This window comes from Gossypium arboreum, chromosome 1, assembly GCF_025698485.1.
Source record: "Gossypium arboreum isolate Shixiya-1 chromosome 1, ASM2569848v2, whole genome shotgun sequence".
Classification (NCBI taxonomy): Eukaryota; Viridiplantae; Streptophyta; class Magnoliopsida; order Malvales; family Malvaceae; genus Gossypium; species Gossypium arboreum.
This window is the reverse complement of record NC_069070.1, coordinates 115,508,422-115,515,024: the sequence shown is the minus strand read 5'-3', so window position 1 is coordinate 115,515,024 and position 6,603 is coordinate 115,508,422. Positions and strand designations below refer to the sequence as shown.

The 6,603-nt window shown below is 36.5% G+C and overlaps 1 long non-coding RNA gene across 1 annotated transcript; it reads right to left on the bottom strand.

Annotated features, from left to right (window-relative positions):
- Nucleotides 1-4,843: 4,843 nt before the first annotated feature.
- Nucleotides 4,844-6,311, bottom strand: LOC128288638 (uncharacterized). The gene is made up of 3 exons (XR_008278782.1): nt 6,229-6,311; nt 5,673-5,759; nt 4,844-5,050 (listed from the first exon to the last, which is right to left on the bottom strand). It is a non-coding gene; the product is annotated as an uncharacterized LOC128288638 (long non-coding RNA).
- Between the last annotated feature and the right edge of the window lie 292 nt (nt 6,312-6,603).

Genomic DNA, 6,603 nt, shown 5'->3' with positions numbered 1-6,603 from the left:
CCAATATAAAGGTGTACGGCATTTACGTCCAAACAAAGCTTCATAAGGTGCCATCTTCAAACTTGATGATAACTATTATTGTAGGCAAACTCTACCAATGGTAAGTATTTTTCCCAACTACCTTGAAATTCTAATACACAACATCTAAGCATATCTTCAAGTACTTGAATAACTCTCTCGATCGACCATCGATTCCGAGGGTGAAAAGTCGACTAAAACTCAACTTCGCACCTAAAGCCTCTTGTAACTTCTTCCGAATCGTGAAGTAAATCTTGGATCTCCGTCGAAATGATCGATAATGGCACTCCATGTAGTCTAACTATCTCGAAATGTATAACTCGCCAACTTGTCAAGTGAATAATCCATACGGATTGGGATAAAATGAGTGACTTAGTTAGCTTATCAATCACAACCCATATTGCATCTTTCTTTTTCAGTGTTAACGGCAATCCTGTCACAAAATCCATAGTAACTCTGTCCCATTTCCATTCCTAACTAGCACAAAGTTGCAATAATCCCGAGGGTACCGATGTTCGGCCTTTACCGTTGACAAATCAAGCATCTAGAAACAAACTCAAATATCTCTTTTCATTCCTACCCACCAATACAATTTCTTCAAATCATTATACATTTTTGTATTGCTGGATGAATAGATAAAGAACGCTATGTGCTTCCTGTAAAATCTTCCGAATAAGCTCATCATTCTTTGGTACACAAATTTCGTCTCTAAACATCAAACAACCATCGAACCAATCCGTAAATCGATTCTATGCCTGACTCACATTGAACTCTTTTAGCTTGTAACTCATTATCATCTTTCTGAGCTTCACAAATCTCTTCAAGAAATACCGGTTTAGCTCTAAATTCAGCTAAAATAGAACCATCATCTGACATGGCTAAATTGGTATTCAAAGCTCGCAATGTAAATAAAAGTTTCGCTTAAAGCGCCAAGAACTACATTTGCCTTACGGGTGATAATCAATCACTAACTCATAATCTTTAAGCAATTCCAACCATCTTCTTTGCCTCAAATTCAAATCTTTTTGAGTCATCAAGTATTTCAAGCTTTTATGATCGGTAAATATCCAGCACCTTTCACCATACAAATAATGTCTCCAAATCTTCAATGCAAATACAATAGCAGCTAGCTCTAAATCATGTGTCGGATAATTTTTCTCATGTGGCTTCAATTGTCTAGAGGCATAAGCAATTACCTTTCCTTCCTGCATGAGTACACAACCGAGCCCATTCAAGGATGCATCATCAGAATCACAAATTCTTTACTCTTGTTCCTACTGTACTAAGATAGGAGCTTCGTCAACAATGCCTTTAACTTATCAAAACTTTGTTGGCACTTCTCATCCATTCAAACTTAACATCCTTCCGTAGCAGCCTCGTCAACGGGTAGCTATCATGGAAAATCCTCTACAAATCGCCTATAATATCCAAGAAGACCAAGAAAACTTCTAACTTCGATACATTTCTAGGAGGCTTCCAATCAACAATGGCTGAAATCTTACTCAGATCAACCTTAATACCTTCACCGAGACAATATGTCCAAGAAAACCAACTTCGTAACTGTAACTCACTTTTCTTGAACTTGGCATACAACCGATTATCTCTCGAATTTGTAAACTCGTTCTCAAATGCTCGCATGCTCAGTCTCATCATGAGAATAAATCAAAATATCATCAATGAACACAACTACAAACTTATCTAAGTATGGTCTAAAAATTCGGTTCATTAAGTCCATGAAAATGGCAGGAGCATTAGTCAAGCCAAATGGCATCACAAGGAACTCATAATGACCATACCTAGTCCGGAAAGCAGTCTTCAGGACATCTGACTCTTTAACTCGCAACTGATAGTATCCGGATTTCAAATCTATCTTCGAAAACACAGTAGCTCCCTTCAATTGATCAAACAAATCATCAATTCTAGGCAATGGATACTTGTTCTTTACTGTTACCTTGTTAAGTTGCCGATAATCTATGCATAATCTCATCGATCCGTCTTTCTTTTTCACAAATAACACTGGTGCACCCCATGGTGAACTACTGGGTCTTACCAAGCCTTTATCTGTTAATTCTCGCAGAATCGAGCTTTCAATTCTTTCAATTCCAATGGAGCCATTCTATAAGGAGCAATAGAAATGGGCGTGGTACCGAATCAACTCAATACCAAACTCAACTTCCCTAACAGGAGGCAAACCCGTAGTTCTTCCTAAACACATCGGAAACTCACATACCACGTAATCGATTCAATTTTCAATTTTGGATCTTTAGTGTTTAACACAAAAGCAAGATAAGCTTCATACCCTTTTCTCAAACATTTCTGAGCAGACATAACAGAAATTATGGGAAATAAACTATCTGACTCTTCTGAATTAACCCGAAGAATTTCACCATTTTCACACTTCAACTCAATGAATTTCTTTCCACAATTCACTATCACATCATGTGTAGTCAACCAATCCATACCAAGAATCACATCAAACTCATCAAATGGTAATAGCATGAGATCAGCCGGAAAACAGTAGCCTCTAATCATTAAAGGACAATTTCTACATACTTTATCTACTAATACATGCTTGCCTAATGGATTCGATACTTTAATCACAAATTCAGAGATTCTATAGGCATACTTATACTAGGCATCAATTTCATACAAACATAAGAATGAGTCGAACCGGATCAATCGAGCAATGACATTAATATCATGTAGAGAAAATGTACCGTAATCACATCGGGAGGATGCCTCTTCGCGGCACGAATAGCATAAGTCCTTGCAGGGCTCTAACATCCGGTCTCACACCAATCTCTAAAGGTACCTCACATTTGCTCCTACTCCCGGTTGCCTCGGTGATCCGCCTCTAGTAGGAGCATTTAGGATCTAGCACTCTGTGTTACCTCTCGGCTAGCCACTTCGGACATTCTCGCACAAAATGATCCGAGCACCACATTTATAGCAAACATTTTCGCCGCCCGACAAGGACCATAATGAAGTCTACCACATCGAGACACCCGATCTACCTCGTTCGACATTACCTACACTCGTAGTCGAGGTGGTCCGAGCCTTCGGATCCTTAAATGCTACTCTATTCTCGACTAGATTGCCCTGTCGAAAAGCTAGATCCGTAGAAAACTCTCTGGGCCTCTTGGATGTAGCCCAAATGATCTGCTCATCTGCTCTTCTTTGTATCTTGTGTCTCTGTCTCAACTTTGCCTTTCCTTTTAATAGCTCCTCCGCCTTATGTGCTCTCTCAACTAAAATAACGAACTCTTTTATTTCTAGGACACCCACCGACAATGGATATCATCATTTAACCCATCCTCAAACCTTTTACATAGGATAGCCTCTGTGGACACACATTCTTGAGCATATTTATCGAGCCGACAAATTCACGCTCATAATCGGTCACCATCATATTGCCTTGTTTCAATTCCAGAATTCCTTTCTCTCTCGGTCAATAAACCTCGATCGATGTACTTTTTACGAAATTCCTCCCGAAAGAAATCCCAAGTGACCTCTCTTTCGGTACAACCGATACAAGTGTCTTCCACCAATAGTAGGTGAGTCTCTAAGAAGTGATACTACACATTTCATACATTCCTCGGTGTACAAGATAATTCGCAAAGACTCGATAGTATTTTCTAACCAAAATTCGCTTCTTTCTCGCATCATCATCTTTTGTTGCTCGAACTCTTCTCGCCCTTGTTTCTGATTCTATCAACTGGTGGTTTTCTCTTACCACTGCACTGTGGATCGGGAAGCTTGAGCTACATGGGTAGCCCGAGAATCATGAGGGGTGGAGGTCTAACTGCCGGATTCGCATTTAACGAACTCGGCAAACAAATCATTCAAAGCTCTAAGAGAGCTTTCGAGTCACTCCTCCATGATCAACTATTATCGGCCTATTCTCGATGGCGCCGCCCTTCCGTGGAAGCAAAGCATTACTTTCTACATCATCATCACCGCTCGCCCGGATCCATTACTATAAAACAAAATATTTAAAAAAATCGCCAGAGTCGTCACACTATCAAAATACAAGTATGGCATGTATAGCTAGACTTTTCTCACACTAACTGCTCCGAGAATCGACTAAACCTGCTCGATACCAATAAATGTAACACGAGACTTATCGAGCACGAGACTGTTTCAGAATCGAGCACGAGGCATTACTAAACTTAATCTATCACTTAAATAGGTTTAAATTATTTATTTAAGCTTTTCGAATGTGCTGCCATTCTGCGTCATAGTCGCCTAAAATTCATATCTTGAGTTTCGAAACTCAAAATTAAGATCCGTAAATTTTTCCTGAAACTAGACTCATATATCTATCTACTAATTTTTTCTAGAATTTTGACTAGGCCAATTAGTACAGTTTATTAGTTAAAGTTTCCCTGTTTCAAAACTCAACTACACTGACCTCTTCTTACTACGAGCCATGTTTCTTCCTGTACAAAATTCATATGACTAAACCGTTTGTTTCTATAAAACTAGATTCAATAAGGATTCTAACCATATAAATTACACCTTATAATTAGTTTTTACAATTTATGGTGAATTTCCAAAGTTGAAACAGGGATCCAGAAATCACTCTGACCCTGTTTCACTAAAACTCAGATATATCATAAAATATAATACCTTTACCTGTTTTGCTTATTCCATAAGAAAATATACATAATAAGCTTTAATTTCATATATTATTCATCTTCAAACTATGTTTCTACAATTTTAGTGATTTTTCAAAGTTACATCATTTCTGTTACTTGAATCTGTTTTTAGGTTACTTTCACATTTTCATAATTTTCATGTGATAATCATCAATCAATCATACATATTAATAAATATGTATATCATCGGCTATTTTATTAGCTAATCACTAGCAAGTATTTACACATCATTCATTGCTCATATTATACCAAAAGTAGCTAAGTTTCTATACATGCCATACACAAAACAAAACATCTAATTATACCGAGTTATTTCTTTGATAGTGTGATCGGCCTCCGACGTTTCCTTCGATCCCCGAGTGACTAGATAAGTACTATAAGAAGAAGAAAATAAAGAGATTAAGCACTAGGCTTAGTAAGCTTACAAGCAAATAAATCACAACATTCAACATAATGGATAATTATGCATAATATCATCTAACATCATAAATTTCTTTACTTCTCAATTTCTATCTTCTTCTTTATTCCCTTACCTTCTTTCTTACCTGACCTTTCCTTTTTCATAAATATAATCTACTTTTCCTTGCTGTTAATTCACTGTAATTTAACTCAGATCCTGACCCGTTGAACCACTCGGAATACTAAGGATACTAGGTCGCTCTGCTCATCAATATTATCTCGCCAATGCCATGTCTTTGACATGGACTTACATGAATTATTCTGCTCCAATGCCATATATAATATGGACTTACATGGCTCAATCCTGTCTCCAAAGCCATATTTCTAATATGGGCTTACATGGCTCATTTCATTTCGTCTGTCAACCCTAATATCCTAACATTCCTAGGGTTCAACTGGGCTTTCTAACACTTTTCCTCCGTCACTTCACCTTAAATTCGACTTTAAATATTTTCATAACATAAATATATAAATGCTGAAATTGACAATAATAATGTAAAATAAAAGAATATTGCATTTATTTATCTGTAAACTTACCTCGATACAACATGTGACTAAACTTTACAATTTAGTCCTTTACTTTTTCTTTTCCCCGATCTACTCTCGAATTTCGCTCTTCTTGATCTATAATAGCAAATTTAGCTTATTTAATATCAACATTTATCAAAACAACCCTTTACTCAAACTTTGGCAAAATTACATTTTTGCCCCTAAACTTTCACATATTTGCACTTTTGCCCCAAGGCTCATAAATTAAACTTCATCCTATTTTCTTATGTTTTATGACATGCTGATCATTTTTCCCTTCTATGGCAACATCAAATTCACACACTAACATGTACTTATGACTATTAGGTATTTTTACCGATTAAGCCTTTTTACTCGTTTTCACTTAAAACCAAGTAGCACAAGTTGTCTAACATAATTTAAAACCTCATATTCCATCATAAAACATCAAAATACACAAATTTCACCTATGGGTATTTTTCCGAATTTGATTCCTAACTTAAATTATTGCTAGCATAAGCTTTATCGAGCTACCGGGACTTCAAAAACGTAAAGATCATTAAAAACGGGGCTTGGAATCACTTACTATGAAGCTTGAAAGTTGAAGAAACCCCAGCTATGGAGAGAGGTAAGGTTCTGCTGGTAACTTGAAGAAGATGATACAATTTTATCATCTTTTACCTTTTTATTAATGTTAATAACCAAATGACCAAAATGCCCCTCCTTACTAAACTTTTCAAAAATTCCTTCCATGTCCTAATTTTGTCCATGAACTTAAAATTGGTCAAATTACCATTTAAGATCTCCTAATTAATATTCCAAAATAATTTCATACTAAAAACTTCTAGAATACAAGTTTTGCAAATTATTCGATTTAGTCCCTAACCTCAATTTAAGCACTTTATGCATAGAATTTTATCACGAAATTTTCGCACAATCATGTAATCATACCATGAACCTC